Here is a 12,750-nt window from a genome sequence, read left to right on the forward strand (position 1 = left end):
TGTGCGCCAGCTAATGCTTCCCGTCCGCGACACCGTGTCAGAAACTATCATAGCAAGTCGAGCGCAATTACATGCTGCCAAACCCCGAAAGGGCGGCAACTCGCGGGAGCGTCACACAACACACCTGCTCCACTCGCTACTCCAGCCAGACTCTCCCTCTGCCCGCGCTCCACGCGACAGAGTTCACACTACCAAAGATCCTAAACACTTTGGTTCTCCACACGACCTATGAATGTATTCGTTCGATAGCATAGTTTTCCCTAGGCCAGACGCAGCGTAAAAATACAAATAATATTTACAAAACAAACCAATTATACATCGACATAAATGCTTAAATATATACAAATTGTAAAACAATTACAATATACAAAGACGCAGAAATCTTATATCTGCAGGTAACAAAATAAGGAAAAAAATTTGCGGTGCAATAGATGGAAATAGGAGGATATGCATTTCCGGCGTTACAAACCCACACACATTTGAACATTTTGACTAGTCAGGTTATGGTAGTAATTTAAACGAGTGGTTCAAACAATGCACGCTGTGCCTCAACACATGTTGCACACCTTCGGGTCAATGCAGTCCATCTCTGGAATGCACGTCAGGATTCCGTCGGATTTGGTGGAATGCATCAATGATTCAGAGTATCAGCTCAGCTCTAATTTCAACTGGAGCTCGTAAATCGTACTCCCTACATGTCCCCAAGCTGAAGTAAGAAATTAATCAAGGGGCGTGAAATCAGGCGTTGGTCACCCAAAGAGGTCCTCCTCGCCTTGTCTAATGTTCTCAAAAAGTAACAGTTAGTTGTACTCGCGCATCAACACCATGCTTCAGCCAGAGGCATCTAGTCACTGTAGGCGTTAGATTGTCCTTCAGTCCAAAAGAGTGGTCTGCAGGAACTGTAGGCTGCTCCCATTAACCTAGATGACAGGATTACATTTCCTAGGAGATGATTATCCCCAATTCCCATCCATATGTTTACGGAGAATCTTTGTTTCTGCGATCAAACAACAACTGCGTGCCCGTTCTCATAGTCCCAGATGGGACTGCTCCTGCTGTTACAATACTCGTCACCTGTAAAGAATGCTTCATCCATAAATAAAATCTGTGTGGAAGGCAACATCATTCATTCTTTGATATACGAAAAACTGCATATGACGTGGGTAATCAGCTGGTTCTAAAACCTGCACACGTTGAAGATGGTAAGTGTGTAATTTATAATCTTGAAATACTCTCCAAACAGGTACTTGACCTGTTCCCATATCATGGGCTCTAACACACTTGGAGCTTCATGGTTCATTGCTAAATCTGCGGATCAGTTCACCGTCAGAATCTGGTGTTCTTAAGTCACGTCTACCACCACCAACATGCCGAAGACGCGAAGTCCCTGTTCGTCGTAAGCGTCCATGAATTTCAGCAAAGGTACTGTGGTGTGGGTCTGTAAGGCAACCGGTTTTCGTAGCTACAAAGAGCTCCTCTTCGATTTCCTATCACATCATCGTAACACAATCATGCCAGTTAGCTCATCAAATAAAACCACTCCATCCTCAGGCCACGAGTGGCTTACCTGGACCATCCGACCGCCGTTTCATCCTCAGTGAAGGATGTGGATAGGAGGGGCGTGGGGTCAGCACACCGCTCTCCCGGTCGTTAAGATGGTATTCTTGACAGAAGCCGCTACTATTCGGTCGAGTAGCTCCTCAATTGGCATTACGAGGCCGAGTGTACCCCGAAAAATGGCAATAGCGCATGGCGGGCCTGGATGGTCACCCATCCAAGTGCCGACCACGCTCGACAGCGCTTAATTTCGGTGATCTCACGGGAACCGGTGTATCCACTGCGGCAAGGCCGTTGCCTAGCTCATCAAATACGTACTCAAACTTTTTTTGGGTACTAACAGCAAGAAATCCTGAATTCGTGACTAATAAGATACATGACACCGAAAATGCAGTATTACAACACAAGCTGAATGTGGCAGTGTAAAAATTCACGCCACTGAAGATACAGTGTTACAACAGCACAAGCTCCAAGATACAACTGGTACAACACCACAGGGTAAGAAACCTCACTAGGAGATGTGCAGCAGATGTCGCAACGTTACAGCGTATACCATGGCAACGTGCATATGACCATGTGCGTAACTCACAACCAGCGGACCAAACCATATATGTGTCCAGAAAAGACGTGATTGACTATGTACGATCTACCATTACTCAAAGTTTGTCAATGAGATCCTGAAACACACTGCATACACCTTTTGGGTACTAACAGCAAGAAATCCTGAATTCGTGACTAATAAGATACATGACACCGAAAATGCAGTATTACAACACAAGCTGAATGTGGCAGTGTAAAAATTCACGCCACTGAAGATACAGTGTTACAACAGCACAAGCTCCAAGATACAACTGGTACAACACCACAGGGTAAGAAACCTCACTAGGAGATGTGCAGCAGATGTCGCAACGTTACAGCGTATACCATGGCAACGTGCATATGACCATGTGCGTAACTCACAACTAGCGGACCAAACCATATATGTGTCCAGAAAAGACGTGATTGACTATGTACGATCTACCATTACTCAAAGTTTGTCAATGAGATCCTGAAACACACTGCATACACCTTTTGGGTACTAACAGCAAGAAATCCTGAATTCGTGACTAATAAGATACATGACACCGAAAATGCAGTATTACAACACAAGCTGAATGTGGCAGTGTAAAAATTCACGCCACTGAAGATACAGTGTTACAACAGCACAAGCTCCAAGATACAACTGGTACAACACCACAGGGTAAGAAACCTCACTAGGAGATGTGCAGCAGATGTCGCAACGTTACAGCGTATACCATGGCAACGTGCATATGACCATGTGCGTAACTCACAACCAGCGGACCAAACCATATATGTGTCCAGAAAAGACGTGATTGACTATGTGCGATCTACCATTACTCAAAGTTTGTCGATGAGATCCTGAAACACACTGCATACACCAACCTTAATCGTGAATGAGTCTGTTACTGAAAACCCAATCAGAATGTCTAGCATAGTTTCTGTGCTTAGCCTTCATGTAAAGATAGAAAAGCACGGTGGGCTACTTTAATTCTGAGGTATCACGTATCCATACCACCCCACAATGTATCAGGGTTGTTAATGGAATGGCAGGTTCCTATCCGACAGTGGTCACGTGGGACCTGGCAGACCCAATGGCGCACGTCCATTGAGCTACACCTCCAGCAGCTGTGTACTTGGAGCGCCCTCTGCTGCTGTAATATAGGATGGCCGGCGGCAGCTGCTCAGCCCAGTTGTGCTTGGAGCCATTACACTACGACACCTTTGTTTGTGCTTAAAAGAGTGAATCTCTTCCTGGTTGCTGTTGTATGAGCTGCAGTTCTTGCTGTATTATTTGTAATGAGTCATTGTAAGCTTGGAGAAATACAGGTGAAGTTAATCTTTTGTTTGTTGTGTTACCATGCTCGCTAATCATTTCTTTTCCTATCCAGCTTTCCTAGAACGACGGTTGCCATAGCACCCTGTAGCCCACCTCTCCTTACCATTGTGCTTGAACTCGTACAGAATAAATTTGTTACAGTTCAGAACTTGCTTGTGCTCACGGGGAGATGATTGTTACATACTTGCTTGAAGCAGCATCTTCATATACGTTGTATTAACAGGAAAAGGAATAAACTTGCTGTATTTTAATCCTGTTACTGTATTCGTAGTAACTATAAAAACGACATATGCATATTTCATGTGATTAGGCTGAAAATCTGAAATTTGGCTTCTCCAAAGCCACCTCCTACCTGATGAAGGAAGATTTTAATAAACAATGAAGCAGGAGAAACCACATGCTGCATACTTCTGTTGTGAACCAAAACAAATACTTTGATTTCCGAGGTGAAAAGCAAACACTGACATTAAATAGCACCGTCCATCTTGGTGTATAGGTCAACGCACATCTACGACAGCAAAATTTGTATTTGGAAACAGGAGTGTTTTATGCTGCTGACCGTGGAAGAACATGCAGTATCATTATTCTTGCAATACCAATGTATTTGCTCAATTTTGAGATATGAACTGCGAATTTCCTTATAAACTAATTTAATACTATGGCAGAATAAATCTTTCATGTTAGATTGCTTTTTATGTTAAGTCACTTGTTTACGCCATAAAACTTGAAAATCTTTGCGAACAAGTTTGTGCGCGTCAGGCTTAAGTAAGTGCTAGCCAGTTGAACATGCATAATTTGTTCCAAAATCTGCTTCCCAAACAAACAAAAAATTACGAAAATTCTGTATTTGAATAGTGAGAACAACCTCAATGTGGGAGACATGTACCCCGTTCGTCAAATACAGTGTCTCAGCAATAAGAGTAGCTTGTATGCAACAGTATCTCCGAGACCACCAGTACTGCTGCCTTCTTCTTCTTCTTCTTTCGCTACTGTCTTTATCACGCATTGTGCGCAGGATCGGCAGGGTTAAGTACGGATTTGGCATGGTAAAGTTAAAGGGTGGCCGGATGCCCTTCCTGCCGCCACACCACCAGTACTCCTGTAACGTGTATTTATTCACGGATAGTATATTTTAGAGCTATTAACACGGTCCCGCGGCGCCGTTCTTTAAATACATTGGAACTGTATGGAGTACTGTTTATACGTAGAAAGTATAAAATTAGCACGTTACTCATTTATGATCTAAATCTTATAGCGATGCTTCAGTTCTAGGGCACAGAGGGGATCCAGTGGTGCAAGCCTCTCTCCACAACCATACCAGAGCGTTTTTTTCTCTTTTGTTCAATCTATTTCCTTCACTTATAATTTCTAAAATGTGCACTCAACTTAAAAGGAATTCCAAGACATTTATTCCGTTAGTAATCCATACACTGTCTAATCAAAAGTATCCGAATATCCCAATGTGGCGCGGAATTGAGCACCAGATATCACGAGAAGCGGGTCCGTCAGAGTAAAAGGAGGCGGGGAGTATTTTACTGTGAGTAGAGAAGCGGAAACATCAGAATTGGTCGGTGCGCGGTGCACACTAAATTCGCATATGCACCTGCCATTCACTGTCATCTAAACATCAGGAACATTTCAATGCTTCTCAAGCTACCCAGGCCGACTGTTGGTAGTGTGATTATGAACTGGAAAGGCGAAGGAGCAACCACTTTTAACCCAAGACCAGAAAATCTTTATGTACTGAGGACAGGGACTGTAGAACAATCCGGGGGGAGGGGGGGGGGGCAGCTGCAGAAAATCGCATAAAATAAGCAGAAGGAGTTACTCGTGAGTTCCCAAGTGGTGGCAGCATTCCATCTAGCACAATGACTGTTAAAAGGAATGGGGTAGAATGGTGGAGCAGCAGGTCATAAGCCACACATCTCTGTAGTAAGCGCTAAACACTGCCTTATGTGATGTAAGGAGCGATGCCACTGGACAATGGATGACTGAAAACGTGAGAATTTGAGTGATGAATCACGCTACCCTGTGACAGTCCGATGGAACGGTTTGGGTTTGGCGGATCCTTGAAGAACGTTACCTGAGTTGCACGAACAGTGTTGTACGGAGGAGGTGATGCTAATTGTATGGAGGTCACCTTATTGCGCTTAAGAAAACGCTAAATTCGGATAAATATGAACACACATTCTACAGCATTGGATACTGTTTACAGTAGAGGAACAGTTCGGAGACAACGATTGCTCAAGTTAGCCTGATACTGCACCCTGTCATGAAACAGCCACTGTGAGGCATAATTTGCAGACAATAACGTTTCTGTAATAGACTGGCCTGCCCAGAGCCCCGATCTTAAACCAATAGAAAACCTGTGGGATGAGTCTGAGCGTCGACTTCGATCTTGAGGAAGAATGGGCTACCATTCTTCGACAGACATTCAAACACCTCATTGAAAGTATCCCAAGCAGAGCCGTCATAAAGACGATAGGGGGACACTATATTAATGTCCATTAATTAGTGTGCGGACACTCTTCATCAGATAGAGTACTTCTAAACTCTATACTGGAGGAGTCTTAGAAATACTACAAGAATACAAGCATAACTGTGTAATACAATTAGCAGCAGCTGTACCTGCTTGCTATTTCGTGACCTCACTGAGAAAGTTTTAGAAAAGGTAGCTCATAGTCAGAGGCCGATAATTTGGTGAAGATTATAAATCTTTACGCCAGTGTTTAAGAGTTATGTGCATTCTGAGAATGAGTAAGAGTTGTACACAAATTAGATTTTGCTGCAGAAATTTTCTGGTGTATTAATAAGTAGTTTTGCGCCCAGTACACGCTAGATGCGTACACATCAGTGACCTATCTACATATAAAATGGGAGGATTTTGGGTTTTTCTAGATGTGCATGATTGATTTAGGGAGTCTGTTTAACTCTGGTGGCAATTGAAGCCACTATTACGAGCGTACGGTTGTTTTCCAGACCACACACTGAACGCCAATTGAGATGTGAAGTTTCCCACGTATCAGACGTTTCTATTTTTGCGAGTTACCACATCATCAAAGAAAAGCGTGCTGCAATGTAATTTAGGAATAGGATTGGGAACAGATTAGTAGGAGCAAAAGTGACTAACAGGGAGCCACGCAAATTGAGACTAGCAAATTCATTGTCAATATGTAACTAAACTATTGCCCAGTAAGTCTATGAGTGCTTGGGAGATGTGTATTAATAACTAGACGTTTATTACTCCATTTGTGACCCGAACGTACTTGCGTAATCGAATGGTAATGTTCCTCACAAAACCTGAGCTTGGTGTCATTCTATGCCCATCCGTCATAATGCCGCAGTTAAGAGTAGCCATCATTGTGCCATGAGCTACGAACACCTGATCATCTTCGATACTGTGAAACACATCTCTTCACGGTCAAAGGGCCCATAGCTCTTAAGGTACGCATTTTTGACAGCATATTTACAGCAAAATTTTTTCATGGTATGGTCCATATTACCTCCTCCAAAAATATGGAAACCAAAGATCTTGAAGCAGAATTGTGTTTCGCAATATCGAAGATGAGCAAGTGCTCCTAACTCTTAAGGTATGCTATGTAGAACACATGTTTACTAGACTTCTTTGTTTTGGTCTCCACTGCCAAATATGGAAGCTGCCTACCCTACGATCTTAGCAGTAACAGTACAGCACGGGGTACACATATTCCACTAGCAGAGATGTCAGAACGATTTTCGCTTGTGACTTTCGTCTCGCTCGTTCCCAGACCAGATCTCCTTCCTCACCTCAAACAGATACAGTACTGTTCCTAAAAAGTGAAATATTCATAAGCAGTGTCTGCAAAACGCCACGGTAAGAGGATGTGTAGAACAGCGGAACCATAATAAGTGATTTAAATAGCAGAGAGGTGGCGTGCATATAAGCCCAACAGCGCTTTCTTTTGTGTGCCAGACTGGCCAGTGTTATGCAAAGCTCAGATGGTGCAGAACGGTTATACGAAATGGAAACGTTTGCGCAGCGGTCATACGAAGTGGAAACGTTTAACCAAGAACCACTGTGTCTCGCCAACATGACAGGGCGGCATATCGGCATATGAGTGGTTCGTACGGGGTAGCATGACTGGTCTTCGGGAGGCGGGGCTGTTGTTCCGTGACACTACAGTTCGTACAGGGCACGCTGCTTCAACAGTGAGGTGTACGTGGAACCAGTGAAGAGAGGAAGGCCATACACAGCGCCGACAGAGTACTGGGTGACACAATGCGACCACAGTTCGAGATGACTGCCATATTGTCCACTTGGCCGTAACGGAAAAAACAGCTTCGTCCATAGTGTTTGCGCGACGTTGGAGCACTGTAATGTGTGTGCATCGACGATTCGACGTTGTCATCTGCGGATCGGACTGGTTGCACGCATGCCATTGCGTCGGCTTCCATTGACCAGAACTCACCAATTCTGCAGACTGCAGGGATCACGTGAAAGGCGACATTGGCGTACTGAGTGTTTTCGGAAGAGTCCCGCTTCAACTTGTTCTTGAGTGATGGTCGTATACGCGTTCGACACTGTCGTGGTGGATACAGTCGGGCAGCCTGTATTGTTGAGCGGTATAAGGGACGAACGCCAAGTGTTTGCCTACGACACGCGATCTCGCCTCCTACGTCTAGAGAGTAATGTGAAAAGCTACCGCTACATCATGGAGGTTTCGAGGCCCGAGACACTGCCCCTACTGCAGGCCGTTCCGCATGCCATATTTCAGCAGGACAACGCCCGGCCATACGTGGAGAGGAATGCGCAAATATTCTCCGAAGACTTCAGTGCCTGCCATTCGTCTGACATCTCACCCTACCTAAAATGTCTGTGATATTGTCTATTGGAAACTAGTTGGTTCAGGTCTTCCTGCGGCCACAGCTGATGCTTTGTGGACGCATCTAGAAAACACGTGGCAGAATATTCCCCCAACAGCATATTCTCGCACTCTTCTTCCTACACAATTCCCACAATCACAGTGCACGCACAGATCTGTAAGTTTAATCGTTTGTGTTGTGTCATGTTCGCAATGGGTCGAACAAATCTCATTGTGGTATTGGTATTTCACTTTCTCCAGACTGTAGTGACCACTTACCCCACCCCAGTCACTTCAGAAAGTTTGTAACATCATCACACTGGATCCGTGTCATCGATTAAATGACTATTCAGAAACTAATGCTACTATTAGAATTAAATCTGCGCCTTGAAGACCATGATTTAAACCGTTCGTAAGAAGGTGCGTCCTTCAGTCGGAAATTGTCACTGCACACTGATAGCGAGCGGGTAATAGTATGTGTGTGTGTGTGTGTGGGGGGGGGGGGGGGGGGGGGGATTGTGCACGCATTTGCACCCTTTAAGTATTGATCGTCACCCTCATGTTGTTGTTGTTGTGGTCTTCAGTCCTGAGACTGGTTTGATGCAGCTCTCCATGCTACTCTATCCTGCGCAAGCTGCTTCACCTCCCAGTACGTACTGCAGGTTACATCCTTCTGAATCTGCTTAGTGCATTCCTCTCTTCGTCTCCCTCTACGATTTTTACCCTCCACGCTGCCCTCCAATACTAAATTGCTGATCCCTTGATGCCTCAGAACATGTCCTACCAACCGACCCCTTCTTCTAGACCAGTTGTGCCACAAACTCCTCTTCTCCCCAATTCTATTCAATACCTCCTCATTAGTTATGTCATCTACGCATCTAATCTTCAGCATTCTTGTGTAGCACCACATTTCGAAAGCTTCTATTCTCTTCTTGTCCGAACTATTTATCGTCCATGTTTCACTTCCACACGTGGCTACACTCCATACAAATACTCTCAGAAACGACTTCCTGACACTTAAATCTACACTCGATGTTAACAAACTTCTCTTCTTCAGAAACGCTTTTCTTGCCATTGCCAGCCTACATTTTATATCTTCACTAATTCGACCATCATCAGTTACTTTGCTCCCCAAATAGCAAAACTCCTTTACTACTTGAAGTGTCTCATTTCCTAATCTAATTCCCTCAGCATCCCCCGACTTAATTCGACTACATTCCATTATCCTCGTTTTGCTTTTGTTGATATTCATCTTATATCGTCCTTTGAAGACACTGTCCATTCCGTTCAACTGCTCTTCCAAGTCCTTTGCTGTCTCTGACAGGATTACAATGTCATCGGCGAACCTTAAGGTTTTTATTTCTTCTCCATGGAATTTAATACCTACCCCGAATTTTTCTTTTGTTTCCTTTTTTGCTTGCTCAATGTACAGATTGAATAACATCGGGGAGAGGCTACAACCCTGTCTCACTCCCTTCCCAACCACTGCTTCCCTTTCTTGCCCCTCGAATCTTATGACTGCCATCTGGTTTCTGTACAAATTGTAAATAGGGTTTCGCTCCCTGTATTTTACCCCTTCCACCTTTAGAATTCGAAAGAGAGTATTCCAGTCAACAGTCACATTCATTTCCCTTCTAAATTGTGTGCGATAAGCGCTTAACGTAAAGAACTTAACACTTTACGTGCAGCACTCGACACACGGAAAGACAGAGCTGCGGGCAGTGAGCGACTACACGGGAAGCGACCGCTGCCACGCCTCGGAGAGTTCCTCCCGAGGGAGCAAGGTTTCGTTAATGTGACGAACGCACTTAGCGATCTCTCGAGGAGGGGCAGCGGGCATGGGATGGGGTAGGGGGGCAGGGAGCAGGGGCCAGGGGCAGGCTGCGCCCTCTTATATTGTGTTTCCGGCAGCCGCGACGCGGGAACGAGGTTTCGGCGTGCGGGACGTGATCATTTGGCACAGTGGCAGGTCTGCGCTGCGGGGGCGGGCGTCTTAAAGAAGCGCGTAGGTAGGACGCCACGTCATGGTTTCTAGTAAGGAAAAGGTGCGACTCCATCACCAGGTTTCTCATAGCTGGCCAGTGCCCAATAATGACTGCTTGTTTAGGAAAGGTGTACATGCATTTGGGAAAGGTATTCTCGCTTTTAGATCAGAGGGCGCCAGTCTTGAGTCGGGTCGGTAAGGAGCATTACCCACAAAAGGCAAGGTTCCGCGTTCGAGTCCCGGTCAGGCCTAGAGGAAGTTCCAAAACGTTTCGCATTCGGATGCAAATATTATCCTGATCTCTAAAACTTCATTATTTCCATTACACTCGCTACATCTGAGATGTAGCACTCCTACGCTTTAACGTCACAGGTACGTACAGGGAGCGTCAAATGAAAATGGCCAGGCCAATGTTTACAATTAAGACTGACGCAGAAGTGGATCGTTCTGATTCCACTTCAATCAGAGCTCAAAACGCAAAAGTCGGACTTTAACTTATGCAACTCAATAATTTGGCACGGATCCAGACATAGATACTTTTTCAAAATCTCTCGAGCCGACGATATCTTATACATCTTTTCCAGCCCTATTTTATATAGACCTCTCTCTGCTTCCATTACAAGAATCCCTTAACCAAATTCTGCGCCTTGATAAAAAGTTATTCTTACTTCTGGTAATACAACTATACTTTCTAATTTCCTACGTTCGCAGACTTAGCACTTCATAAAATTAAATTCCCCTAATGCACAACCAAGAACTCCCGTCATATTTTTGGACAACATCCATGTCTGTCCCCCGTCCCCTTTTTCTCTCATGCACATCGCGCAACGATATCGTCACCTAGCAGCATTTGACATTTCCAGTGCAACATCAGCAGCATTACTGCCAACATAACTGTCTTTTGGATAATTTTAATCCTATATGTTAAGAACTAATATTATGTTAATCAATGTGTAAAATTCTGAATTCGATGAAAGATGGCTAATTCCACGTTATGATTCCGTAAATATGGAGACAACATAACAATACGCAATGAAGACTGCATACTGTCGGAAGTATTAAACGTGACACGTTACGAAGAAGGGTAACACGTTTGCTTAGGATGTTCCTTCGCTTGAATCAGTAAAGTCACCAACGAAGTAAGAAAATGACGACCGATACTGGACCCTTTCCTTGCCCCAGATTCTGCTTCTCTACGTCGACGGAAATTGCGAACGGCAGTAGATAGCAGGGCGGAGGGTATGTCGTATCAATATAAGGCCTAATGATTTCCTTTCGCATTCCATTCGCATAATGAACGTTGGAAAAAAATGACTGTCTGTATGCCACAGTGACCGCCCTAGCACCTTATACCTTTATTTTGTCACCCCTATGCAAGATATTCAAACTGTCGATAGAAATTTGGAGACGCTTCCAGTCCTCTCGGAATGTATAAATACAGGTGGTTTATGGTTTTCAATGGAATCTTACACCATTATTGTGGCAAAATAATGGCAAGTCCAGAAAAAGATGATAGAGTTGGATAGCCATTGCGCAACTTTCTCCACAAAGTAGACCACAAAGGTTCAATAATATTGAGATTGACGACTGTAGTGGCGGGCGAAATGCGACAGTTCATACTCATGCTCACAAAACCAGTCCTGAATCACCCAACATTGTCACAAAGTTCTTGATAGCAATGCTACCATGCAGTGTTTTCGAATAACACGATGTGGCTCACTGAACCCCCACCATTTTTCACTCTTGGGGCGTAAGGGTGGCCAGAAGTTGAAAACAGTCTAAAAAAAAGACTCAGTCGACATAGTGACATTCTTCCATTGGTCTGCGGTACAGGTTCTATGCCACTGGCACCACACATTTCTGCATTATTCATTTGTGGTTGTGGAATTCCAGCTCAATCTACAATTAGCTGCTTGTGAAGCACCTTTCCTGTTGTAGTAGTTTGGACAGGTTTCACTAATGCGACACTCACTTCTGTCGTGAGTTTTGCAGCTTTCGTCATCTTATTATTCGTTACAGTCCTCTCCAATGACCATCACAAACACAACACACACATTCGTCCGCGTTGTGACATGGTTGACGATGCTTTACCGCTTTCTCCGTTTGCGGTATAGTTCTTCGATATGGTGCGAAACATGTAATAATTCTGTTCCCTTAGTTACTAAAGCACCCACACAACGAGCACTTACAATTTGTCCACGTTCTAAGTACGTCAGCTCCAAAATAATGCACTCACAATTTCACAGGACACTGTTCCTATCACAACAGACGCTTGCAACGCACTAGGGACATTTCACAGATGTCGTTCGTGTTCAGTCAAAGCAGCATAACCTACGGGCATGGCTTCAATCAGCATTTATTTTCAGGCAAGCATTGCAAGCAGTGTTTCCATATTTTTGTTCAACTCCTATATCTACGTCCGCATAAATACTCCACAAGCCACTGGTCACTCTGTATCGGGCTGTACATCG

Source organism: Schistocerca americana, chromosome 5, assembly GCF_021461395.2.
Source record: "Schistocerca americana isolate TAMUIC-IGC-003095 chromosome 5, iqSchAmer2.1, whole genome shotgun sequence".
Classification (NCBI taxonomy): Eukaryota; Metazoa; Arthropoda; class Insecta; order Orthoptera; family Acrididae; genus Schistocerca; species Schistocerca americana.